This window comes from Sturnus vulgaris, chromosome 2, assembly GCF_052056855.1.
Source record: "Sturnus vulgaris isolate bStuVul1 chromosome 2, bStuVul1.hap1, whole genome shotgun sequence".
In the NCBI taxonomy this organism is placed as follows: Eukaryota; Metazoa; Chordata; class Aves; order Passeriformes; family Sturnidae; genus Sturnus; species Sturnus vulgaris.
Window position 1 is genome coordinate 106,350,510 of NC_142244.1, and position 27,862 is coordinate 106,378,371.

The window sequence follows — 27,862 nt, forward strand, 5'->3', positions numbered from 1 at the left end:
TAAAAATCTCAGTTTCAGCATTGTAGCAGATACTTGGAATGCCTTGCATGTGTACCTTCCACCTCCTATGGAACAGTACAAACCAAACATTGATGTTTGCAGATCGGTTTGTTTTTTATACTGGACCAGAAAGCAACACTTCTTTGTCTTGTCTTTTCCTTTTCTGTGTTGGTGTCTCCAGGTCAAATGTGGAAAGTATGAACTCCCAAACTGTAATTAATACATCCAGCAGTATCATCCCAGACATTGATTTAACTGGCATTCTTCTTGTCTTCTTTTTTCATTTATCACTTATAACCACCTGTCTTAGAAGATTATATACATGCACATGTTGGAGAGCATTTTTGTAATAATATGCTGTCCTTTCCTAATGAAAATTTGGTCAGCCTAACAATATTATTCCTTTTACCCTCATTTGATGGAAGTTCCTGTATTAATACCTTCATTTTGGATTATGTGTATTTATAATGTCTTTCTTAAGATGTTTGCATTAGCAGCACTTAATTTCTGCACTCTGACTTGAATGTGAAGTATTTAGCGCTGTGCATATTTTATAGTTGGTATGTTTTAATTGTTTAAATTTTTAGAATTTACTGGATTTGGATGAATTATCTGAAAGGACAAAACAGGAGGTGGAGTCAAGTGGAGGTGTATCCTCATCAACTCTGCAGTCATCCCCCATTCCTTTGAGTGCAAGGCAACCCAGCTGTGAGGATTGCTGGCCACACTCACTCTCATCAGAGAGAGAAAGAGGTGGGGGGTGGGGAGAGAGAAAATTAGCAAGACAAAATTCCTTTCTATCAATCCTGTCTTTACACAAATTCAGACTTCTGAGTTCCCATACGTGAGTGTGTAACTTAATTTCCAAATTACATGATGAAAGCACATCTGTCCCAAAATTAATACCTCTTGAGAATATCATAATTGTATATACTGAAAATAATTAGTATCTGTAATTTGCAAGTCATAAATGTCTAATTTTTAGCGAAGTTGTTTGTTTCCATTTAAGATAAATTCTCAATTTAATATCCAAAGCAACATTTGACTATACTACAAAGGGGCCAGAATTGTTGAAAAAACAGAGAACCCCTTGGCCCCCCAAAATATGGAGACACAAAATGTCATCTGCTCTGTTCTGTTGCAGAATAAGATGTTAGATTTCTGCAATAAGTTTCTAATTGCTGTTATAATTTTATTGGAGAACATATTTTTTCTCATACTGGGGCAATTCATGCTGGATGATCTTGCAATTGAACTACAGATACCAAGCTGCCCATTCCTGATCACCTGTCAAGCACAAAGATTGAATGTAGAGTTTGAATTTGGTAGAAATTGTCTTTATGTGTATCTACCTGTGTATCCATCTATCTGAGTATGAATAATGTTGTTAAGGTTAGTATAACTATTTTGATATTAGATTCCAGTAGTTCATGCAGTTGATGATGCTTTCTCACACCATTCTTGAGTATTTGGATGTGGTTTTTATGCTTTCTTGAAGGAAGCAATTAATCAAATTTCCCCTCCCTCCTACTGCTCTTTGTGTTCCTTTTTCTTTCTGTGATAAGAGATCACCATTTGTACTGAGTTGTTCCTTTAATGGGGCATCTTTTAGGGATCACCTTGTTAGGATTTTGTTGGGGTTTTTTTTAACCCCATCACTTAAATAGGAGAAATAAACTGAGCTGTGATATGATCCTTGAAAGAGTTTAATGTATGATTAAACATAAGGTCATTTTAGGATCTAACATTCTTTCTCCCTCCCCAACCCCCCAAGTAAAAGGTACTGAAATATCTTGTAGAGAATTCGTAATTTAAATTCTGTATATTTTGATTTGTCTTTGGAGTCTTCCCAACAAGAATGAGTCAGGCACACTAAGACTTAGAAAATAAGGCTGTATTATCTGCTAAGAAATGGTCAGGGATGTCTCCAAAGTTGTGTTTTCAGTGTTTATCCTGTGTCCATTTCTGAAGGGCTTCATGAGGCTTGTGGTAATGTGCCATGCAGCAATCAGATGTCATTCAGAAAAAGGCTTGAGTAGCAAATACCTGTTTGAGGAGCATCTGAGACTGTAGTGAAAATAAGAAAAATTATCTAGGGAGTGATTAGAAGTTTTCATAATGAGAAGTACATTTAGTTTCTGTACAAATTAAACTGTGTTTTTCCAGACACAGATCTGTGCATGAGAAGCCAACATCATAACCTAGGCTTAGTCTCTCATATTGATGGGGTCAGTGTGATTACTGGCCTTTTTCCGTTTTTTAAATACAAAAAGGCATATAGACAATTCTCTTTCCTTCCTATTCTTTTCACCCTAATTTTAATTGTAGGTAACTCTTTAGCTGCAAGGTTTTCAGCTTTCTCTGTGTGGTGAGTCACTGAAGTATCTGTTACAGATCAAACTTGATACAGCACTTAGGAAACTGTTAATAACTGTGTTTTGACTGGAAAGACCTTCAGAGACAGCACAACATCCTTAAAATAAGTAAGTTAGTGAAAGACAATGCAAACTCATAGAGTCACTGAAAGGCTTGAGTTGGAAGGGACCTTAAAGATCATCCAGTACCAGCCCTCCTGCCATGGCCAGGGATGTCACCCACTCGGTAAGGTTGCTCAGGGCCTCATCCAGCCTGGCCTTGAACACTGTCAGGGATGTACCTCTCCCATTGTCTTGGTAGTTTCTTCAGATTAATTCTAGTAGACTTCATTAGTTGTTATTATGACATTCCAGCTATGCCTGAATAGTAGCACTAACAAAGGAGTTTTGGGGTTTTTTTGTCTCTTGAGCATTTTGGAACTCTTAGGAAAGATTCCCTTTGGATTATAAAAGTTGTTAAAAAAATCCAAGTGTTACATGTTTAATGAGTACATCTAATTTGACTTTTTGGGCAAAAGTCAGTTTCTTCACAAGAAATCTGTAAAATGTCTTACTGGACAAGGTTGTCTGACCTTATGAGATACCAGCATGCACACAGAGGTAAACAAATTCCTTTGTTCCCCATTCTGTTCTGTGTTGTTGCTTTCCATACTGGCTGCTCAGTTGAGATCTTCCATACCTTTCTGTTATTCTCAAACATATCTAATAGAAGTATTTAATTATTGTGGCTAATGCTTTAAAAAACATAAATTTTAAGACTTTTTCTGAACAGGAGAGTAGTGAGATAATTCCAGCTGCTTAGAAAGTCACTGAAAAGTCATTAAATGGGAGAAATGTGTTAACTTTTATAGGTCTATCTACTGAAGAATTCTTTGTTGCATTGCCTAAAGGAAGACCTAATGTAGACCTAATGTTGTTTCTTCTTTGTTCTATTTTTTAAGACATCTCTTTTTTTAGAGCAAATCTGTATTAAAACTATGAGATTATGAAACTCTGCTACTTTTTCAGAGAACCTTGGAGCTAGCCTCAGATATTTTATTGCTTTTACATCTTTCACAAGAGAAAGACAAGAATATGTGGTCATTGAACTTCACTTGTTGTTTGGCCAATTTTCTATAATCCAGTAAATACAAATTGTACCCTGGTTATCCATCTATGTCTGTCAAGCAAATTTTAATGGATGAGTGAGTGAGTCAAATTCTATTCGTGGAAATATACAAATATGCAAAATATGGGTCTAATTACAAGGCTGCTGAATTTACACAAGGTCAGGTAAACAAGGCACTCTGTAATGATTATTAATTGTTAATAATGCCTTTGGCAAAACACATTTCTGCTTTGAACACCTAACAGCTTTGCATTTTTAGTTATATGAAACAGGCAGATTCGTCAACTGTTGAAAAAGATAAGAGACCTCACCTCTGTAATTGCTTATTAATTTTTTTCTGAGTAATAGGAAGGATACTGTTCTGAAAAATAAAAGTGCTTTCTACAGTTACCTGTGAAAGTTTCACAGTAAAAATCAAAGAAATGCATTATCATTCATTCCTTGAATAAATGAATGAATTAATTTACAGGTAACTTGTCTCCTCATATGGTAGTCTTAGAGGCTCCTTCTGTCTCATCCTGTGTGATGAAGAGCCATTTTTACAAGTCATCGTTATCCTTTGAAACAGTTGGGGTTTTTTTAAGGTGTTCAGTCTGTCCTGCCTGAATTCTGTTGCCCTTTCCTTCACCCTCATCAATGTATCTATTAAACTTTCCTCTCTTTTGGTCAATTGCAAATATTTGTCATGTGGCTGTAAGACAGAATAATTTGCAGGAGATGAGAGAAAAAAGGCTGAAATGGGAAACAAGGTTCCATTGTTAAATTAAACCACCGAAATAAAAATTCATTTTCTTTTTATATTATAATACTGGATTGTAAGGTTGAATGAGCAGTTAATTTGGACAGGAATGGTGGGGGTGGTTGCAGGTAGAAAAACATACCTATAACACATTTCATGGTTTTGCATTTTCCTTTCGTGTTGCAAGTACTGTTCTCTCCTGTTGCAAATTGTGCAGCAGCCAGATCTTTCTTTCAGCAGTACTTCATGCTTTCTGTAGCACTGCCACAATTCTAAACTAATATAATTTGAAGATGAAACAAGTTTGAAAATCGCGAGAAATAAAGTATTCAGATTTGGTTTAAATACTGAGAAGATGGTTAATTTTTTAGTTTTAGTTATTTTTTTAATGTTTGTTAGGTCATTACAGGCAATGACATAGACTGGCTAAATACTGAACTATAGGTTTTATTTAATGAAGGGATTTACTCAGTGTAGTAATGGTCTCTAACATTAGCTGGATGCTTAATGATTGAAGGAACTTCCTCCAAGACCATTTTTTCCAGTAAAACTTTTGGTAAGAGATGCAACTGCCTAGTTAGCAGATGACTTCTGATAAAACTGAAGTGCTTTCATCTATATGACTGTGTGAGTCTCTGCAGATACAGTTTCTGTATGGCACTTTGTGTCAGGGAGTTCCAAAAGCTATTTGAGAGAGTTGAAAATATTTATTTTTCACTGCTGTGGTTTTGTCATCTTTTCAGCTTCACTGCAATTCTATTTTGAATTGCAAAGAAAGGTAAACAAAACAACAAGTTTATAATCTGTATAGTGTATTGTCCACATTTGTAGGCTTTCTTTTGTCAACTTCTGTTTTCATGGGCCATCTTTTGCACTCCTTTTATTCCTCTTTTGCCAGGGTAGTGGTGGGTAAATATCAGCAAGCACTGATGTGCTCTTAAGTGAGCCATGGTGTTCATGGGTACACAAAGGCCATACCTATTTATCAAAATCCTTTTCATCTTCTGTTTTCTCGATATTCAAGTATAGAATTGCTTGTAGGTTGTTTTTAGTGCTGCACACGATCAGACTCAGGGCAGCTACTGTATTAAACATTTTTGTTTAATTATTTTGTTAATCCGGAGAATTTGTAACAAAAATCCTATCACTAGTCAAAAATTGCCCTTTTTTGTAATATTCTATGCTTGTTCCTCTCAAGCTGCTCTTCCTTATTTTCAAATGTTAGCAGAAAGTGATGTTATTTCACTGTATCTGTTATGTTTATAACCATGGAAAAATGTACTCCATCATACGTTTTTTATTTATAGAGCTGGTTTTGTTGCTGTTCTTTACACTGGTTCTTCTGTCTGGTATTAGTAATGTGCCCAGAATTGTAGACACCATTTCAAGCAAGGCCTCTCTGCTGCCTTTATACAGACAAATTATTTCTTTTAGTCCTTTGTTCAGTTGGTTTTTTTCCTCTGCTTTTTTCTTTTCATTCACTTTTCCTTTTGATTAATGTATTATTTTAGCATAATTTTTGCCTTTCAGCATCAGTCTCTTACTGTGAGCTAAGGTTTATCATTCTCATATCTCTTCTCCATCCTCCCCTCCCCAATATGGCCAGTATTATCTGTGCTGGTTTTTATATTTATGCTCTTTTATGACTTTCTATTTGTCTGTTGCATTTCTGAATCTTTTCTATTTTCAACTCCAGCAAGAAGTTATTCCAATTTGTATGTAACTGTCACCTAAATAGTTTCTACTATTGATTGTTTTGGCTCTGAGCAGAAAGCCTGGGTGGTAAACAGCCGTATAAGCTTAGCAGAAGCTAAACTTTTCCATCTTTCAACATGAGAAAATCTCAATTCTGATATGAATTATTTGTCTTTTCTCCTACGTCAGTGTTAGAGTCAGTCTGGATTCTTGCTGGCAAATTGAGTCTGTTTGGGTCAAGCTGACCTCCTCCAGAAGTTTTATTGTTTTGGATTTCTGAAGGGATCTCATTCTTCCTTTTCTAATATTTCTTTTTTATACCATGCTACTTATGCCTGTACATAGATTCTGCTTAAATAAGTTTTGTTACTTTCTGTAAATTCTTTAAATTATCATCCTTTTCCACTGTTTAAAAAGTACTTATGAGTATCTGAAGGTTTTGATATTTGAGAAGTATTTTTTACAAGTATGGTACTTACTTTTGCTATGGTACAGGCAAAAAAAAATGTAAGTACATAATTTGATCACTTGGACCAGGTTTGAGGCAATTTGTGCTACTTAGTGAATTTTGGAGTTTTGCCTTTTTCTTTTGTTAATTTCAGTAAAGTAAAGGTATTGGGTACATTTTTACTGATACATTTTTATTTTATTTTTTCCCCTTCAACTTTTATGCATATTGGGAAGTTCAGTCTGTTTTGCAAACACTTACTAATGCTATAATATGTTTTCCCATATCTCCCTTCTCAAATTTTTACTGTTATTGATTGAAGATTCAATTGAGAAATGTGTTTAGAACCCTGCTTTCTGTGGTAATCATAGAAGTCAGTGGGAAGACAAGAAAATTGTATTGAAAGAAATTGTGTGCGTGTGTGTTTTGTGTTTCAGCATAGATTATCTCTGCCAAAATAATAGCTGTCATTTTGTTCTTGTTATATTAGTGGCCTGTAGCTTACTACTACCCCTTTTGCCTTGCTTTTGTCCATTCGTCTGTTTGTGAGTAGAAAAAGAATTTTGTGAAGGGCCATAATTTGGTGGCTTTATTATGCTAATAAAATCAATATTTTGTTATCTATTTAAATTAAATATTCCAAGATGGTGACCCCACTCTACCCTGGTATCAAAGCTGCAGACCTTAACATTCAGTGACTTTGAAACTTGAGTTCTGTTTAGAATTTCACATCATGCCTGTCGCAGGAGAAAAAGATGGAAAATGTATACGCTGAGCCTATAGGACTTCCTGCAGTGCTTATTAATCCTTTATGGATCATTTGAAATGTTTCTAGTTTATTTAAGCTTTGCTGCTTGTATCAGATTGTTCCTGCAAAAAAAGGGAAAAGTGATCATGCTTTGAATTTTTAAAAATGATCTCACTTTCAAGCAAAAGCACTTTTATGCTCCATTAGAGCTGAATTTGCCAAACTCTTACATCGCATTAACACAAGCTTTACTGGATAGATAAACGTGTTCAGGGAGTGACTAGAACTTTACCAAACTGCATATTAAGATTTTTTCATCTTGCAATTTTTTGTCTTAAATATTTTCATCCTGCAGATAGAGGGGGTCAGACAAAATTATTTCATTAAGAAACTGTGCAGCACAGTTTTTATGTATTAAAAGAGGATTGAAAACAGGAAAATCAAATTTGATAGTTTGGTATGAGACTAGAGTCTTGTTAAAGTCCCATGTGTGCCATCTTTTGCAAAGAACCAGTTTAAGTTTATGCACATAATTGAGGCTCTGCTTTTTGTGTTTTGCTGCTGTGATAGACTTGTAGAATAAATGCATTATGATTTATAGATTGTGGAAAAAAAATCTGGATCCACAGGCAGGAGATGAAAACTCTGGGTTGAATTATCTTGGTGGCAAATTAAGGACTAGTCTCCACATGAAATGAAGTAGCAAATGGGTGAGCTTGGCGTTGAATTCGCTGCACTTCACAGGGATAGAGACTCCAGCAGATCCCTTGGGGAGTGGTCTGAAGGTTGAGGTATCCATGTCTTCTTTGTGAGATCATCTCAGTATATATTTTCTCAATGCATATTTTCTTTGTTTAACTAGTAATTATATTTATGGATGGCTGTATTCTCACTATAAGTGCTACTTTCAGAGAACTTTTTTGTTGATGTGTTTGATAGTTAAACCAAGATCTTTATAATAACGAATGCATTATATCTTCTAGTTTTACTACTTCTGTAATATTTTAATATGCTATGTGCCCAGAATTATGTTTTTCAGGCGTGGGTTATATGAAAATTCTGCCTTAAAAATCAGCAGCTTTAGAGCAAAATGGAAAATTATGTATTGTTAGTCTCCAGAAAGTTTTTTGTAAGAAATCACATTTAGAATCTTAGCTTATCCTTTTCAGTTTCTTTTACTTTATGTGTTTTATTATATAAGAGAGAGGATTATATCAATATGAAGTAAAAACACCTTTTATGTGTTTATATCCTCTTACAAAATGCTTATTACCATAGTAACAGAGGGGGCCTATTAGCTTAGTATATTTCTTTAAATATTTCTAAAGCATACATAAAGTATTCTCTACATATTACACCCATACATTATGTGTGTATGTGATCTTTAATTCACAAAACCCTCCACAATGGAAAAAAAAAGCCCAACCAAAACCAAACAAAAGAAAACCACCAAAGGAAACAAAACTATTTGGAGTATCAGCTTAAAGTTTCACACACTGTTTTTCTAGGGACGTGTTACCTGTCTTGAATTTCCATCGGCAGAAATTTAAAAAAAAAAGGAAATTTTAATTTTATATGAGCGTTTGTGAATATGTGTCACGTATGTAAATACACACACTGATTCCATCTGATGGAATTTGGGAAACTGTTGGAATATTTTTTTCCCTGAAAATGTAGGCTAAGGAGTCTGAATTGTTGCTAGTGTTCGCTTTTAATTTGTTTTCCCACCTTTCCCATCCTCTGACCTCTCTCATTTGTCTCTATTGCTATCTTCTTGAGTTTTTGCGAAATTAGTAACAGTTGAGTTGTGCTAAAGCTAATTTAAAAGAAAAAAAAACAACTTAAAGATAGGTTTTTGTGGAGAGAAAGATTTAATTCAAAAAGATCAGAGGTAACTAATCAGAGAAGTCAAGGTAAATTATTCTGGATAACAAATACCTGGTGATGAGGGAGTGGTGTAGGTGTCTTCATTCTGCTGCAGATTACACTTTTTAAATATAATGGTGTTCCCTGAGCCGTGCATCAGCCCATACAAAGGATATATCAGCCTTTCCCTGCAGCACATAAACATCTGGACTGGCTTAGGTGAACTTCACACCCACACATTTATTGTAATGCAGGATGAGAAGAGAGATTCTACCAAAACCATCTCCATGTTCCACTGCTGGATATCTCTATGCAGAATTGTGCCAACCAGAGCAAAGGACTTGTTGCTGGTATCATGGGATGTGAGGAGAGAGGCAAAAGCATTTTTCTGGCTCCTGTTCAGTTCAGGTTCACTAGTTGTGTGCTATCAGCAAACTCACCAGGGATACTCTGTGCTCCATCACACACATCATCAGTAGAAGATCCTGAGTGGGACTGGGCTACATTGCTATTTACCAGTCTGCAGCTGATTCTGTTCCACTGGTCACCATGCTGGGCCCAGACACTGGGCCAGTTTTTAGTCCATCAAGGTTTCTAAGCACTGGCTGATGTAATTCCTTTCTTCTCTAGATTTAAGTATGCTGTGCTGCCTGTTGCTTTTTTCCCATGAATATACCTACTTGTTTTTCTCAGGTCACCTCTCAGTCCCCTTTTGTGTTGGTAAGAGACTGCTCTTCAAGGTCTGTTGCTATTATTCTTTTTTCTACACTTCCAGACATGGTTTATGACTCTTCAGCATAACTTTGTTTTTTGTTTTTTTTCTTTTTGACTCTTGCCACCAGGCTTGTGTGTGCTCCAGTATCATTCTCACCCATGCATTTGAAGAAATTCAGCTAATTTCTCATACTCAGTTCTTCCCTATTCAATCTCTACATCTTGCTAGGTCTGCCTTTAAAGTTGTTGTTGAATAACTTGCCTGCCATGACTCCTTTTCAGGTGGTAATTTCTGGCATACTGTATTTCCATTCTGTAGGTGTGAACGGTAGTCTTTGTTCCCAGTGTGTCAGTTTTGTTTCGCTGAACTAATGTGTATTTTGTGTGAAATGAACAAGGTTTTCCAAAACAATTTCTTCATGCTTATCATTATTTGCTGTTCTGCTTTTGTCATCTGTGAATTTTGTCTAAATTGATTCCTCTCTTATACTAATCAGTGGTGTAAAAAGAGTGAGTGTAGCCTTTTTGTTGTGATACACTACCATAGTCCCTCTACCATTCCATACTGACATATGCTTACTTGACTGTCATCACTTTGTGTCTCATGGACAATTGATTTTTTTAGATTCTTCATCTTTGCACCTCTTAGTCCATTTCATGTGTACTTCATTAATGCTGTGCAATGCTAATTTATTGCAGTGTCTTTTGAAAGTAAATCAAATGTCATTCAAGAGATTATTTGTAGTATATCTGACTTTCTTAACCAAACCTGTAATCTTGCAAAAAAAAAAAATGAACTGCAGTGTTTGCTTGAGGCTTTTCTATGTAAAAACACTGACTGAGGTTAATTCCATTCCTGTTCTTCTTGATCACTTAAGGTCTATATCAGTATTTCTGTTGTTTTTCCTCAGGTTAATGTTAGACTGATACATAGAAATAGTTACGTGGATTGTTCTGATTTGCTTGTGTAACTATTTCAAGGAAATTTGCCATTTTGGTTGATACTGGATCTCAGTCTTTTGAGGTAGCTTCAAGGGTTGGCAAGTTCAGCAAGTGACATTATCTTGGCTCTAATAGGACTGTTGGGTTCCACATTTGTTCTATGAACATGTTGAATTTTGAGGGCCTAGTAAGTATTTTCTTGTTAGCGAAGCAGAACATAGTTCTTCATCCTTATTTGCTCCTATGCTGTTACTGTGCTTTTCCAAAATACGGGAAAAGTTGCATATCTGTTTTTTTTTCTGCTGTAAACTATTTTTGTTTACATTTTTGCTTTGTTTCTACATTCTTAGTTAATATCTAATTTTCCTTATTAGTGTTCTACTTTGGGAAGCTTCTGATTTATGTCAGCAGCAGTCAACTTCCAGTCTCTGTTTTTTTATGTTTTATACCTACAAGTTAAAATTTGCTTGTAACTTTCTTTACCTTAAGAGAAAGAACTTTCAAGTTGTTTGGAACTGTTCTTTTATCCATATGAATATAATGAGGTCATAACATTAGTTTCTAAGTAGTCCCAGTCTTCTACTCCAGCCATTTAAATTTTTTTACCTTTCATAGTGAAAATCAGAATTTTTTTTTTTAATTAAATATTCTCTAGATTTTAGAAAATACTGGTTCTAGAGACTTGGGGCAACATGTATGGTACGTCTACTACAAACTCAAAGAAGCTACACCATAGCAGCAAATTTTTTTCTAGCAGACAGCACGTAACAAGTAACCTGCTCTGCTCTCAAGAGTTTGCAGTTGGAAAGCTTTCCTGGGCCATACAACTTCAGTATTGACCTGTTGGCTTTAAGGGCATTGCAGGTCTTGGTAGCAGCTAACTTTTATAAAAAACAGAAGCATAATGCATTTGAAGGATCATACTTTACCTGCTGATTTTAGGCCACTTGTTCTTATTGAATGTGGTCTACTAAATAAAAATTTTGAGTGTTAGGTTAAAAACAAACAAAAAAATAACTGCAACAGAAATGTGGTGCTGTTTTGCTTTCTGTGTCTGTCACCAGAAGCAACAGAAGACAGTCAGTCTCTTCCTCATTCTCGTGTTTTTTAGTTCAATGGGTTTATGACAGGCCTTTATTTCTGTTGAGTTGGCTTTTTTTAATGCTTACACAAGAGCATCAATTTTTAAAGGTCCATCTGGTTACTTTAGTTGGTGTCCAGAATAGTTTAAGAGATATTCAAAGAAACAACACACAAAATCCCCCACTTTCTGCTGGTGTTCTCCCTGAACCCTTGTTCTTCTAATTTTCTTCATACTAGTTTTAAAGCAGATTTTAATAAAATTTACCATGTATTACATGGGTATAAGTTTTGAAAAATTAGGTTTTAAAATTTTGAAGCATTGCCACATTTTCGGGGTCTGCCTTGCTGGTTTGTATGCCAAATTTGTCTGAAGTTGAGTCTTGGCTGAAATGTTAACCTGAAATGGATTAAGATTTTATCAAGATTAAATGAAACATTTTTTTGTCTTCAACTAATCCACAACAGCTCTTCAGAGATGCTGTTGTTTTTTCTGACTTCACTTGGCTGCTGGAGATCTGTTCTTTATAGCAAGTAGCAGATACACTCAATTTATAATCCTTTGAATTTTTAAATTATTAATAGAAAGGATATAAACTCTCTCCACATTCCATCTTCCTTTGACCTCTTGTCTCAATCTCCAGACTGTATCTGGAACAGCTGGTGTGCCATGTATGGGGATATTCCTCAGAAGGTGTTTGTTATTAACATTGAGGTGATATGACCATCAGTCCCTTCTGAAGAAGTGAAGAACTGTGCAGTCTGACAGTAGTGGGAAATTCAAATTAGGTCAAAATCAGTAGGGAGGCAGAACAAGAGCTCTCTTTTTCAAAAAGAACAAGCAGGTCTAAGGCAAAGTTTGAGAGCAAGCTAAGGAGACTGGAGGAAAGACTTATGGGCAAGTGCTGAGAGGAATTACAAAAATGGAAACCTGAGGAGAAGCCAAGGTGGAAGCCTGACTCCCATAATACTTAGCAAAAGGTTTTTTGAGATTTTCAAGTGTCTTGGTTGATGCTTAGTTTAATTAATAATAGCAGGAAGAAAAGTCTTGTTTAAGGTGGAGTTGAGTAGGGCAGTATATGTTCATTATTTCAGAATAAAGTATGCTACAAATTTGGTTTAATTATTCCAAATCAAAGTTCCAGAAAAGTAAGTTGCAGTTTAAATATAGGTATCTTGGTATATGAACCTGCCTAGGTCCTAAGGGACAGGGGAAAATCTGATGTAATATAAATCAGTTCAGTTTTAGCACACAGGCATGCTTGAATTGTAATCACTTGCTTTTTTTTTGTAAAAGCAATGTTAATGTTGTTCAAAATGTAGGTGCTATGGCTTTGAAGTCTTTAGCGTTTGGCTGTGAGGAAGAGTAGATATTTTATCCTTCTTTCCTCCTTTCTGTTGATTGTCTTTTGTCATCTTAAGAAAATCCATCTAGATTTGATAATTTTACAAAAATTTAAGAAAAATTTGTGATGTGGAGCAGGAGCCTAGCCATGATTAATAATTAAAAGCCATAAAAATCTCCACAAAACCAAAAAAACCAGCCCAAAAATGCTTGCAAGAATTGTCTGTAGATGAGGAAAAAAGACTAGAACATGGCACATGAGACTGGAGCTGGACCTGAGTGGATGTAGATGAAACAGAAAGCAAAGAAGCTGAATTGAGTGAAGTTGGCTGAATTAGAATATTCAAATATAGTATCTGATGGATAAGCACCTGGCTGGGCAGATGGGCTTGAAATAGCATGAGGAGGCAGGTGTGGGTGAAGATTGCCTGTGAAAATTTGGACACAGAAACCAAGCAGTTATATTGGAATGTGATTGGTATAATAGAAAAAGAAAAGCATGAGAAAATTCATAAATACTTTCCTGCCTCTGCTGTTGGGAAATCCTGGGCAAAATGCATTGTGTTCAGAGAAGACAGAAAGTTGTTATGGGCTACTCAGTTTATTTCAAGAAGTAAAATCTGTGTATTCCTTTAAACTCTGTTTTGAAGAAGAATGGATTTTTTTAAAAAAAATTAAAAGTAGAAGAGAGATCCTGATACTACAGAGTTGGACACTTGAAAGTTGAAGATACAGAGGGACTACTGCTTACTGGTGTTTAATGCAGGTCATTTATGTATGGTGTTATCCTATTCTGTGTTTTTTTCAGTGTGTACAGGTGGGACAGTGCTCAGATGAGCAGCTGGTCTGTGTTTGTTTCTCTCCATTGCATGGTGGATGCTCTTTACCTTATTGAATGCGCTCTCTGAAACTTTGCCTGGGATTATTTATTTTCTCTTGGAGTTTCTGTGGCACACGTACTGCGGGATCAAGTGGCTCTTAAAAATCATCTTTACAAGAGCTGTGTGTTAAACGGCAGGTCAGTCATTTCGATTTGTCAAAGATGAGGCATAGGGGAATGAGCATTGAATGTGGTCATAAGTTTGGTGCCCAGTTTGTGGATCAAAGGACCTGTTTTTTCAGTGTGTAGTACTGGGTAACTGCCTGAAGAAGAACTTTCAAGCTGCAGTTGGGTCTGAACTGATTCCTGGGGTGCTCATTGCTTGTGGGTCCGTTCAATGAACTGGAAGTGACTTGTCCAGCAGCACAGAGGATCTGTGTAGTGGCAGTGGTGCATTTCAGCACCCTGAGACCATGTTCAGTTGACTTTAGCACTTTGTTTTCATCTCTTTCATTTTCCTGCATACACTCTCAAGTGTTCCTAGCACATATGGATGCAGCAGTAGCTGTTTTTCACTTTGAAAGCCTGTTTTATTGTAAAGGTAATCCATTCTTTTAAAACGAATTAAAATATAGATGAGGCCCTTTAAATTGACACGTGATTTGTACATACAGGGAACTGAAATGAGGATTACTCTGGCTTCTGATTGCAGGCTTCTTGAGCTTAATGTATTTCTCATCCACTCTGTATGTGAAAATCTATTGCTAAAGGGTGCCATTGCATTTCACAAGGAACATATGCATACATCTGATGGCTGCATTTGATCTATATAAAGGCTTAACTTGTTTTTATTAATGATATCATGAAAATTAAGCTCTCAACCATTCAATCAACTCACTGTGGCATAATAAATGTTTCAGCACAGAACTTGTGTTCCAGTAAAATACAGTAAATTTAATGTGACATCCATTGGTAACATGTATTACACTGTTTTCAGCAATTTTTTTTTCTTAGGCAAAATTATTTCTCTGTATTTCCAAGATACGTCTGAAAATTTGGTTTTAGTGTGATTTCTTTGAAGTCTTACTGGAAGCCTATGCTGTAAACTATACTGTAACAGTAAGTTCCTTACAATTGTAAAGAAATAAAGTTTAAAAATATTACTTTATTGTGTATTATAATTCTATTCATTGGAAAATGTTTAAATACAGTAGGTATTATGTTAGAAGCCACCCGGTCTGATAATTTTATGAGACTTTTTTTTTTTTTTTTTCTTTTTAAGCAGCTGTTTCCTCTCTGATTTGGATTTTAATCATGACTTGACTTAAGCTTTCATGTCTTATTTATGCTGCCAGGAGAGAACTTGAGCACTAGTTTACTTAATTATTTGCTGTAAAACAGCTGCTAATATTAAAAAGAGAAAAAAAAAAGGCACAAAAAATGCCATCTCATCTTTAGGTCTGCGACGGACAAAAAGAAGCAAAGGCAGGAGGGATGACTGTAGCTACCCTGTCTGCTTGGCACCGTCTTCCTCCTCCTCCTCTCTCACTTTCAGTTTTCAGTGTAATGAAGAGCAGGAGAACAATATTCTGTAATTAAGGATTCCATTAAGTTGAAGAAAAGAGCAAATGGAGTTGTTTGTTCTCCTAGCTGAAAAAATTTGTCTGGGGTGGGGGTTAGTGGTAGTAATGTAGAAAGAGAGAGAGGTGGGTGGAGAGACTAAGTCAGAGCTGTTTGTTGAATATACTGTTAAGGACTGTTACCATCCTAATTAATCAAGTTAGAAATTACAGCTGTAGTCGGTTTCCCCCCAATTCTTGTTATCAATTTTCTTCTCTTTTGAGACAAAGCAAATATAAATTTTGTGTTCATTTGTCATTCGTTCTTTGACTTCAGCATCTCTGAAAATAACAATGTAGCACAAAAGACCAGTATTTACCTAGTTGTAATGTGGGTTGCCATGGTGTTTTGCAAATTATTGCAATTATGTTCACCATGCGAGTCGCCCTTGGTAACTGGCGAAAAAACTGATAATCCTGTTTTGAACAAAAGGTCAAATTGCTGAATAGAAAGTCTTGATTAACTAAAAGATGTACAAAGTGGAATTATTTCCTACCATTCAGAAATAGTTCTTGATCGGGTTTGGGGGAGGGGGTGAGTAAGTACATCTGATTACTGAAGTACAAAGCATTGAAAGGATGTTGTCTTGAGCCTTTCATGTAGTCTTAATGGTGGCTTTTTTGTCAAATTTACCCATTTGCGGCATTGAAAGAGGCAGCTGCATTTAAGCTTGAGAGATGGTGCTTTTTCAAGAGTTCAGTGCATGGAAAGTTCTCAGCAGTATCTGCAGTTTACTATTAGACCTTCGGCTATTAAAACTGATGTGCTGCATTTGAGCCCATAGCTCTTGGTGCTTGTAAAACCCTCTGACTGATGATCTAATAAAGTGCTCTTACCGGACAATCTCTGATCAGATACTTTAGGAGAAAAAAAAAATAATCACAGCTCTGAAAAGAGTGGAAGTAGAAACACATGGCTGTACTGGAAAGTTTGCTTTTGTAATCTGTGGTGGAAATGTTAGTAAATAAGACTGAATATATTCAGTTTAAGTATTTAAAGGCCCAGTATATTGTTCCAAAATTCATTTTTATTTACATTTACAAAAGCAAAAATCAAGCAAAAAATATTACAAGTTTTTTTAGGTTTTTTAAGGTTAAGGTTTTTTAATGACCAGTCTTCAACAGTTACATACAAGTATGTAGATGGAATGGCTTCCTTCACTTTAGTGCTGCGAATTTTTTTTTTCCTCTTTATCATTTTTTCTTTGGGGGGGTGTCAAGGGAAGGGAGGGAAGAGGTGAGGAGGATTAAGGAGTTTTCTTTTTTAATTATTTCTACTTTTTGTTTTTTAAATAGCTACCTGGAAATTAATTCTTAAAACTTTGGAGAGCCTGTGTGAGAGCAGCATGAAAGCAAAGTAAACCTGAACAAGTTTGTGGGTTTACATTCTGCATCACCTAGCAACCCCCTGGCTCAGCCAGTTCTCTCGTCTGCCCCCAGTCCTGTTTACAGACCATTCAGACTGCTCTTCGAAACCATGAAAGATATTCAGTTTCATTAGTGCCATTCTCAAGGAGAAAATAATTAAACTTAAATGAACAAACACTGCTTAGTGATGCTTTAAAGTTCTCTAGTTTAAGGTGACCAGACTGTTGAGACCCCTTTCTCTGCCATTACCTTTAACTCTTTTGAGCTCCTCTGAACTTACATACCCATGTATGTGCATTACCACTTCTAAAGTTTTTGGAACTCTGTTAACTCCTTCAGTATTCAGACATGTTCATAACCATATTGCAAAGATAAGTGCTTCACATAAACAATCTTTTTGTCTCTTTACCAGCTTGAAATATATACTAGAGTTGACAAACCTTACTGTAGGTGCCATGTATATGAGCAAAACCTTTGTGTGTTCTGTCTTATATCTGATGTGTTGCAGGAAGTTCACCATGGCAAGTCTGAAAAATTCAAGGACTGTACAAAAACTTGAGGGGAGAAGGAAGATAACAGAATTGTGTAATATTAGGGGGTAGTAGAGTGTTTTTAGCTTTCTAAGCAAACTAGAGGCATAGTTTTTAAGAAATCTTTTGAGTTCTTACTGTTTTTATGTTGCTACACTCCTTGACAAGCAATACATGGATGGGCTGTATGAGCTCTTTGTGCTTTGTTGATAGTTGACAGACAAAGCAAAATTCTTTCTGAAGCAAGGTACTGTACTTAGTTGTGACCTTTTGTAGCCTAAGAATATGGCTTCCTTTGAGCTGTGTGAATAGGGAGAGTATTTTGGCAGAATGGACTTAAATATCCTTGTAGAGGTTTTTGCTCTCAGTACAGAAATCCATAAGGCTTCTTTCACCGATCCTTTTCTCAATTTAGTTTTCCATGTGTAGTCATTTTAAGTATGTCTTCTCTCAGTTGCTTGCTCAAAGTCCATTTTAGCTGTTTTCAGTTTGTCTTAAGTGAAATAAAATTGTTGGTAATAGCCCTCTTTGTGAGGGGTATGTTAGCCTGAGAACACACTTAAATATTTTGCAGTGTGTATTTTGGTGCCTAGAACCTTATTTTAGTGAAGCTAAGAAGACCAAGGTATTGGATTTGATTTGAAGTAAAGCAGAACATATTTGCTAATTTAGTTTGTAATGTACAACTGTTAAGGTTGGAATTTGTCCACTTGTGGTGCTATTACACGTGCTAAAATGAGGGCCACTGTTTGCATCAAATCTGTCACAAGGGTTTGGAGTGCTCTATTATCCTTTCAGTAGGCTAATGATGGAGCCTGGGCTTTGCACAAATGAGATCAATACATTTCAAATGACTTTTATGAAATGACATTTGACTGTACATCTAAAGGTATCTTAAAAAATCAATTTTTAATAACATGTAAAACTCTTAAATTGACCTACAAGATATTTTTCACTTATGTCTTGTTTGATAATTTTGTTTAAAACATTTTTTATGTTAGCTTGAATGTCTCAGTTCTTGGGGGAGGGGGGAAGACTAGGGTACATTTCTTGCTTCTTCAGTTATCTCTTGCTTTGATCACATGCACACACCTCCAAGACTTTTAGTGGTAAAACTGGTATGACAGATAGTGCTGAGAATAATATTTTCTTGAAAATAATGTAGTTTTCTTTTGATCTTGGATGGTTTCCTCCTTTTTAATTTTTTTTTCCAGTTAGGGATTAGAATGCAATTCAAGTTCTGTTATTTTGGAATACTCAGAATTACAAAATACCATTCTTGAAACTCTACTCTTCATTTTCTGTAGCCTCTAAACAAGAGTTTGGTATTCTGTGACTGACTTTGCCTCACAGCAGTGATGCATTGTTGATTGGACTGTGAAATATGCAAGTTCTGAAGGAATTCTTAAAAAGTATGGTATGGGACAGAATTGTGTTGTGGGTTAAATCCTCTCAAATTTATGGCCATTTTCAGTAAAATCCAAAGCGGAGTATTTTGGATGTTTTAGAGCAGTGCACTTGGCAGCTTCACTTCTCAAATGGCCACCTGGAATCTACAGCAGAGCTTTTACCATTCTAGTATCACCAGCTTTTTTAAGATAGAAGGACGTTTTGTGTTCTGAGGAATTCAGGTCGTGTTTATGTGCTCGTTCATGCGTTCTTTAAGGTAGCAAGTCAGGTAGCAAGGTAGCAAGATGCCTTCAATTTGTGTAGTTGCTTTGGACCTTCTGTCTGGTCCTGTGAAGGTGTAGTTGCCATTGATGCCAGGTGCCTTTGGGATGGCAGTTTTCCAGTGGGGAACTTAGACAACAGATATGAATGTCTCTGAGGACAGGAGTGTTTTGGAGTGGGTGTCCTTCTTTTTGCCAGGATTGAGTGTTAAAATGATCATTTGCCTTCCACTAGGAACATACTGCCTAAGATGCTTCAATTTGATAGCAGCCTTTAATGTGGGTCATGTGATAATAATACTGGGTTTATAACCAGTCTTCTTACTGCTTTCAAGTAACACACTTTCAAAAGCATATTTCCTCATTTCATATTTCATTTAAGAGACAGTTTTGTATTTTTCCTAAGAGATCATGTCTATCTGTTCATCAGTCTGGATAATGCAGAATTCTAGAGGAGGAGAATGAACCTCCAGGAAAGGAATTTCCTTTCTTTATAAGAGTTTTTGTTATCCACTCCCTCCCACAGCTGAATTCTGATCAGTTACGCAGACCAAAACTCAAGAAGCTCTGAAAATAAGGATATACTTAGAAAGACAATTTGTATCGTCCAACTTCCATTGGGGTGAGGCAGCATGAAATGGAGTGTGAAATGCTGTGGTCACTGTTTACATTTTCCCTAAATTGGATGATCAGGTAGCATCAGACTAAAAACACTCATACTGGGAAATGTAACCTATTTTTTTTCTGGATGAGAAGCTAGCTGCCATATTTAATGTACAGAAAAAGAAAAGTTAATATGAAGTCAATGACCAAGAGTGTTTATAAAATAGGTCCTTCTCTTGTTATCTGAATAGTCATATACCATGCTGGATCTGTGATTAGTTTTCTTAATGCATTATAGTTAGTTAGCTTTATGTATAAATTTCAGGAACTAATTTCAGTTGTTGTTACTATAAATAGTTACTAAAACTCTTTGCATTGCCAAAATGTAAACAACACCTAACAAAATATCAGAGAACATAGAATAAGCATTCTCTGGGTGAGAGATTGAAGCTGTAGGGTAAATGTATAAAGAATTTATGCTAACCTAACATGTTTCATTATTCTAAGCATATGCTGCAATATGTTTCAGCTGCAACAAGCTTGCCAGCATGTTTATCATGGTACCTATTCCACCTAAAATAAAAAGATAAAAGCTCCTGTCAGCCAGCATCAATAGTGGACTCTTGACCCAGTTCCGTTTATAAAACACTTTATTTGAAGAGTCTGTAAAATATCAAAGGAATTTATTATTCAGAGATGATTAAATGTTACACTGGTATAAAACCTTAAAATATTCTTGAAAATAATCTTTGTCTTATATACTCAAATTGGAGTACAAATATTTCAACTTAGTCCTAAGATGCTTTTGACTTAAAAGTTTCAGTTACACCTGACAGAGACCTTGCACACTTTGCTGTGAAATTCTTTTGCATTTTAAAATTCTCGGCTGGAGTTCAAACATATCTCTTCTGTAGCAAGGGTTCTCTTGAACATAACATTGGGGCTTTTGATTTAGTACAATTTGAAGTCCTTGTAATAAAATATTAAAGAAGTGGAGAGAGCTTCTCCATCAATTTTTTTGTTGAAGTGGAAAGAAGGCTGGAATGCCTGATATATCAATACCAATGCCTCTCCATATACTACTTTGAGATCTCAATATGTCCAGTGGAAGAGGCTTTGCAAGTCCCCTGGATTTTCTTCACAGATAAATTTATATCTTACTCATGGTGTCACAGATACGTGTTTTCATTAGTGCTTGGTAACTGATTTGCTTGGAAAATATCGAGCTTTGAAGGATCCTGAAAAAATCACTGACCCAGAATTCTGCATCAGTGATTGCTTTTAACTTCATTTTTTAGGGTTGATTTGCATGATTCTTCTAAATAATGCGCCTTATTACTTATCAAGGAGATATTCCTTGATAGGAAAAATGCCAAAACAGATAAGATGCTCCTTATTAATTTCTGATGGTGGTCATTTTTCTAGGAGGGGAGGGAAGAAGGGAAGCCTGATGGCTCATTTTCGAGATATATTATGCTCTTCTGTGGCAGCACATTCTTTTTCTTTCCCTATAATTTTTTTTTTCTGATAAAATTATCTTAGAGTTTTGCCTTTATGAAGAATTTTCTTAGTCTTTTCTTTCGTGTGCCCAAAGAGGGAGGTGACCATGAGGTGGGTTATTAAGATATCATGAAGTGTCCCTTTCATATGTTCATCCAGTTGTACATAAATTCAGATAATCTCATCTCCAGATTGTTTCCATTAGTAGCTCTAAGTTCCAGAGGAGCGGCTGTGTCCACTCAGGCTGTCAGGAGAAACACGCACTTGGCAAAGTCAGATGTCTTAAGGTGTCACCTGTGAGGAGCCCTCCTGACCAAAGTGTTCTACACTGACTCTGCTTTGGTGGTCTCACAGATAAGTTACTGCATCCATAAGATCATTCAAGACTGCTGTGTCTTTGTGCTTGCTCTGGAGGGACATTCAGGATGAAGCAGCTCTGGAAAGTGCACAGGGCAGGCAGGCACCAGGACTCTGCAGAGAGTTACTGTTCCTTCAGGAGAGAAGTGTGTTTCTGATTATTCTAATTTTGACCTCAGCAGCTCCTCCATCTGGAAAAACCCTTTCAAAAGTTAAATGAGTCTGTGACTTTCTTGTGTCTAGCAGCAGTAGAATTGGGGTTTGTTTTTAACAGTGCATCCTCTGAGGTTTTTATCAGGTATATTTCCCCATGAAAATGTGGGGTGTTGCTTGAGGAACCTAAGCTATGCTGAACTTCACTGAAGTGGAATCACTGTCCCTGGAAGAGTTCAAGAGGTGTGTGGATGTGGCAGCTAGGCTGCTGGGATAATGGCTGGACTCTGATCTTACAGGTCTTTTCCAATGCTAATGATTCTATGATTCACATTACTAAGTGGGTAAAGTTTTCTGGTGGAGTCTTATTTCACTATTTATGATAGCATTTCTGACCTGAGGGGATTTCTTGGCATTGTAGCAGTGACACATAGGTGTCACTCAGGTCTGTTTTGTCTGCTGAAATTCCGTGCCTATCACTAGTTCTCACACTGTCACTCAGACTTCCATTGCTACTGTTTCTCACCAAGGTAGGGTAGATGCATTGGATTATGCCAGTGTTCTTCCTGGAGTGTTTCTTTTTTCTGAACAGGCAAGAAAGCAGATTAGAAGTTGAAATTACTTCAAAGTCATTTGGTTTCTTGTATGCAGCAGAAAAACTTTCCTGACTTTACAGCAAGAGCTCATCTCTAAGGCAATATTCATATCACTTTTCAGGTTGGAAGCGTAAAATCATGATGTAATTCTCAAAAGATGTGGCTACAGCAGATAGTCAAAACATTGGCCATAGAATATGCAAACAGAGGTTGTGTTTCTAGTTCCTGATATGGTGACTGCTACTGGGAAAGTTTGTATATTCCCCCAAACACTCAACTCTTTACAGAAGACACAGACAGGTGGTACCGGGAGAACACACCACATGTGTGGAACAAATTATTGCAAGTGGAACTGATAACTTTCAAGTCACTGAGTTAAGTCCTCTATTGCCATGGAACTGCCTGATTTAACTTCGTAAAATCATCTGTCCTTTAATATTACTTGGGGGGAATCAATAGATTTGATAGTGTATCCAGTAATGCAATATTGGTGGTACCTCATCCTTCCAGAGGGTTTCAGGCCACTTCAGCCAGATTGGCCCTGTTAGGCAGGACTATCCATAATAATGGATGTTGTCAGGAAAGCAGGTTTTGAAGCTCCTGGTCTTGGAATGAATGGAAATGACATGTTTTTGTGAGGGTAATATGAAAAGAAAGGCCAGTAAGAAGTGTCTTGATTAGTGGCTCACAATGGTACCTGGATCAGAAAATCTTCATTTCATTGTCTCACATTCAGCCTGCCAAAAACTGGTTTGCTGGTCAGTGACATGAGCAGCAGGCTTAAGATGGCTGACTAGGACAACATGTTCAGACTGGGTTCCTGTGCTTCCCTTCTGGTGGATTTGATGGTGTAGGGTGATAACTTCAACTCTGCAGTGCTGGGGACATGGGTTTGGGGTGTAATGTGCTCAGGTATGCCAGCCATCTCAGATTGGGCATCATCCACCAAGATCCCATTTTCAAAAATCCACATTAATATGGTCTTCAGTAGGGAGGAAGATTGCAGAAAAAGCAAGCATGGATTACAAGTAAGTTCAATGCCGAAGTAACTGATAGTGACTTCTGAATAATTTTCAGTGCTGGCAGCTTTCTGCTTTTTACCAGTGCATTTTTTCATTCCACATGAACTTTTAAAGCATTATAGTGCCTCAGCATCCAGACTGCCTGAAGGCAGGAACAGATGCAGAACTAAAGTGTCTTAGAGAAGCACATTCAGTCCTCTGCTGTAGCAGGCAACCAAGCTACATTGTCAAATGTAATTTGTAAAAATTATTAAGATAAAGCTCAGTAAATGCATGTTATTGACCCCTGGAAATTCTGTTTGAAAGGCTATTGCAAAACCACTTGCCTCTGTATTTTGGACTAATATTTCTAATGCTTGTTGATCATTAGAATGGGAGAGGCTAATTCTATTCTGTCAAGAACAGACTTACAAAGAAACAAAAATTACTTTTGACTTGCAAATTTCTCCCTATTAGCTACAGTTCATGGACTTAATACTCTTCAGGGATTTTCTTTTATATTGTGCATGTATTTCAGGGTTTTTTCGCATACTTTTTTATATTTTAAAATGAACTTAGCATTTGTGGGCAGGATGTTTGGAAACGCTAGCTGCTTTTTTTTCTTCCCTCTGTCAAATTGTATTTCATTTCCCACAGTGTTGCAGATACCAAGTAGAACAAAGCTGAAGGTTCTCTATTATGATTTTGTTTGATCTACTGCAAATTAATTTACAGACTCAGTGATAGCTGCTGGGAAATGAAGGATTGGTTTTGTTTGGTCAGTGAAGATGACAGGCATGGATCAAATAAGGGTTAACAATAATGCACTTGAACAGATTGAATCAGAACATAATGCATGTATTGAATTTGATTGCAACATGCATGTCCATGGAAAAGTTTTTTGTTTAAAAGAAATCAAGGCTATGGCTTAATTATCAAAGCAAAACAAGAGACATAAAGAGCTACAAGTTTCTGATACTGCTTTTTTCAAAAATAGCTCCCTTCAGTTATCTACATGTTTAATTTCCATGCATAATAGCAACAGTTATTGTTGTCATTTGTTACGAGAGATTAACAGATAGCAAGTACAAACAAACGCAAATAAGGCCTGAATAGAGAGGTGACAAAGAAGAAAAGACCTCTTTACTATTAATTATAACTGGTGGGAAGTCTATACAAATGACATTAACTGTTATCTGTATGAATTGAAGTGACAACCAGTTTGTTAGTATCAACTCAACACATTTGGGCATTTTATTGTAAGCAATAACTTAAATCTTCATTTTTTAATACAGTTTATTGAGAGATGTGCTGCTCTTGTATATTTTGATAATTATTTCTTAGTAGCTGAAAACAAGCATAATAGTAAGCTATTGAATTTAAGTGGTTATTTTTATCCTGAGCTATGGTTTTTAGTTTAACTGGGGAGGTTTCAGTCTTTTTTCACCTGTTTTTATGATCAGCAGAGCCTCCCAGTGCTTTCTTCAACAGTGACTGCATTTGACTGAAGCAATTGCACAAAGAAACTTGCTTCAAATGTCATTATTCAGTGGTAGTTTGAGAAGACCTTCTATGCATTCCCTTATGAGACAGCAGAAGCTGTACCTTGTGTAGTCCTTTGTTTCATAATTGTTAGCTAAAAAGGCCAATAGGTGGCAGAAAACACAGTTACTTTTATCATACATTATTTTCATGGTTGTCTGTTTTTGAGTGTTCTGTTCAGGTGAAGCTGGGATGCTGCTCCCATTCCAGGCTTTATTTTTTCAGTTGCACTTGCATTCCCTAACAAAATATCTTGCTATCTGGCAGTTTCCATTTGTTTTTCTAATATAACAAATTGTTTCAAAGTTCAGATGTAGTAATTTAGTGTGTTTTGAGTCATGAATGTTCTTTTTGTGCACAGAATCTTTTCATAGTTACAGCTGAAACAATTATACTCTTCAACAGGAGGGTTTTGGAATGGGTGAGGACACCCTCCACACTTCCCCCTGCCTGGCTGTGTATTTTAAGGTGCAGTTTATGTCAGATTGCTGCCAGACGTTTCATAGGAGGTAGAGATTCCACAGAATAAACAAATTTTCAAACAGAGCATGTCTTTTGTCTCTAAAAATTAACTTAATGCAAGATCTGTGAGAATTCATTATCCTTACAAAAATGTTTTTGTGTGTTCCCTCACAGTGGCTCTAATGATATTCTTGGTACTCATGTAGGTGAGTGCCTGAAAATCTCAATGCTATCCTTGAATAGCTTTTTTTTTTGGTAGAAGGTTAGTAAATGTCTGTTTAAACGGATTTACTTAATCATTGTGAGACAGCAAATAAACACCTTCCTCTTTTAGAGATAAATCTTAGGTTCATTTGCAAAACCAAAGCCAAGGCTTGTCTTTTTCACTTGAGGCTCATTTGTGCCTGCTGAATTCAGAAGGCACAGGTCAGGTGTCTGTTAGGTCAAGCCCTAAGTTAGGATTTCTCACAGTGAACCATGTGTTGATGATCTTATGATCTTGGTGAGCAGTGTCTTATGTTCTGAACATCAGTTCTGAAGTATTTGTCATAAATAAATTGTAGACGACAAAGAAAGTGGTACTAGGACTGCTGGGGCTACAGTTGTGCAAGAGATCAAATCACAGGTTTTTGAACTCATGACATTTTTTCACTGTGCAGTTTTAAATGTCATGATTTACATTGCTGATCTACATAACAATAAAGTTCACACTTAGTGATCAGATACACTGATCATACTGTTTCCAAACCCCCTTACTTTATTACCAGGATCTAAAGCAGGGAGGATTTCCTCATCCCAAAATCTCTTAGGTGAATTGCTTTTGGAGATGCTTTTTTCTTCCTCCTTTTACTATAAATGGATCATAGGGTAAGCTAATGGATAATAATGGATAAGCTTTAACTGGCTATCAGGCTTTTAGATGTCAGAGTTGGGTGAAATGAATCTAACTGCATATGTAAAGACACTCTCTGCATTCTGGCACTATGGGCTTAAGGATACCCTTTGTGAAGTGCTGTATACACTGATATTGGCATGATGTTTTCCACACAGATTTTCTGGTCTGCCAACATGGACATAAAAGTTCTGCTCTGCAGGGCAGCAGGATGTGTTTTGATGGATTTGGCACCAAGTGGGATAAGACATAGCTGTAGAAATGGTGAAAGAGGAGAGGTCTCTGGAATAAATGAAGTTATTTGGAAAGGATTTCAGGTTTCATCTTGAAAAGATAAACTAAAACAGCCTTGGAGCTCTTCTGAAATTATTATAGAATATATTTTTAAGTTGAAAACCAAGTGGAAATTAGGTAAAAGTCATTGCCAGAGCATAACATTGGGACAGCTTGTCCAAGAGCTAGTGAGAATGGAAGCAAACAACTTTTTGAGTTGTCCTCTGATTCATAACATTTCTGTCAAAGTACCAGAGATCCAGGTGTGGTTGGATTTAACTTCTTTGCCGAAGCAACAAAAAATTTGGAAACGGGCAAAAATAATCAGTCACTATTCCCAGCAGAGACATCACCAGCCAGTAGTTTGAAATGCAGAGTTTGACTGAGCTGAGCTTCTCAGGGTGGTAAAAGCAAGAACTGCTTGAGAGGAGTTGCAGGAAGACTAAGTTGACTTCTCAGTTAACAATAGAAGCTTAAATGCTCTGCCAAGTAAGGTGAAGTGAGGAAGTGCTAAAAACCCAACATAATTTTGTATCCAGTGTATGTATTGACCTAGTAGGGAGGAATAAAATTATAATTCTTGAAAAATAATGAATACCTTTCTGGAAATGGCTGTTCAATGCCCAAATGCTCAGTAATGTGTTCTAGACAGACAGAAATTGAGGAGAGAAAGGAGCAGAGAACAAGATGGTAAATACCATTTTGTTTCTGTATAAATTCATGTTCGTTGGTATCCTGAATGCAGTGTGCAGTACTGGTTTCATCTCCCTCCACACTTGTCCCATTTTCCCCCACTCCCTCATTTCCAAAAGACCTGGGAGAGATTCAGAGAAGGACAACAAAGATTTGAAGTGGTTTCCAGGCAAGGAACAACTAAGTAAATTAGGACTGTGGTTTGGAAAAGACTTTGATTGAAGGTGATGTGATGGAGGTCTATAAAATCATGAGTGGCACAAAAAAGGTGAATGCAGAGTGATTTTTCCTGGTCTCTCCTGATGCAAGAGCTAGAAAGCGTTAAAAGAGAAGCCTGAATGTGTGTGTGTGTGTTCAAGAAAAATAAAGTCGTTTTCCATATCGTTTATAGTTGTTCTGCAGGCTGTTGCAAGTGCTAAAAGTTTACATGGGTGTGAAAAGCACTTGAAGTTCCTTGGGGTCATTAATGCATCGTTAATGCATTAATTCAGTCACCACTGCATACAGAGACAGTAATTCAGGTGGTCCTTGAGCTATTTCCAAAAGCTGGGAAAACCTTTGGAAGAGTTTTACCATGTCCCTTCTCTTTTGCCATTCCTTAAGTATCTTCTATTGGTGGTTCTTAGGGATGAGGTGTGGCATTGTTTTTAGCCTGTGGTTGAACATGGTCTTAAGAGAAGCCTTTTGCATTGTCTCCCTGAGCTGACATAGAGCAAGGCTGGC

At 36.6% G+C, this 27,862-nt stretch overlaps 1 protein-coding gene across 2 annotated transcripts in view; it reads left to right on the forward strand.

Annotated features, from left to right (window-relative positions):
* The window catches only part of POLA1 (DNA polymerase alpha 1, catalytic subunit), a 184,013-nt gene that overhangs the window by 94,508 nt on the left and 61,643 nt on the right, over window positions 1-27,862 (forward strand). The gene's annotated exons all lie outside the window — the stretch shown is intronic.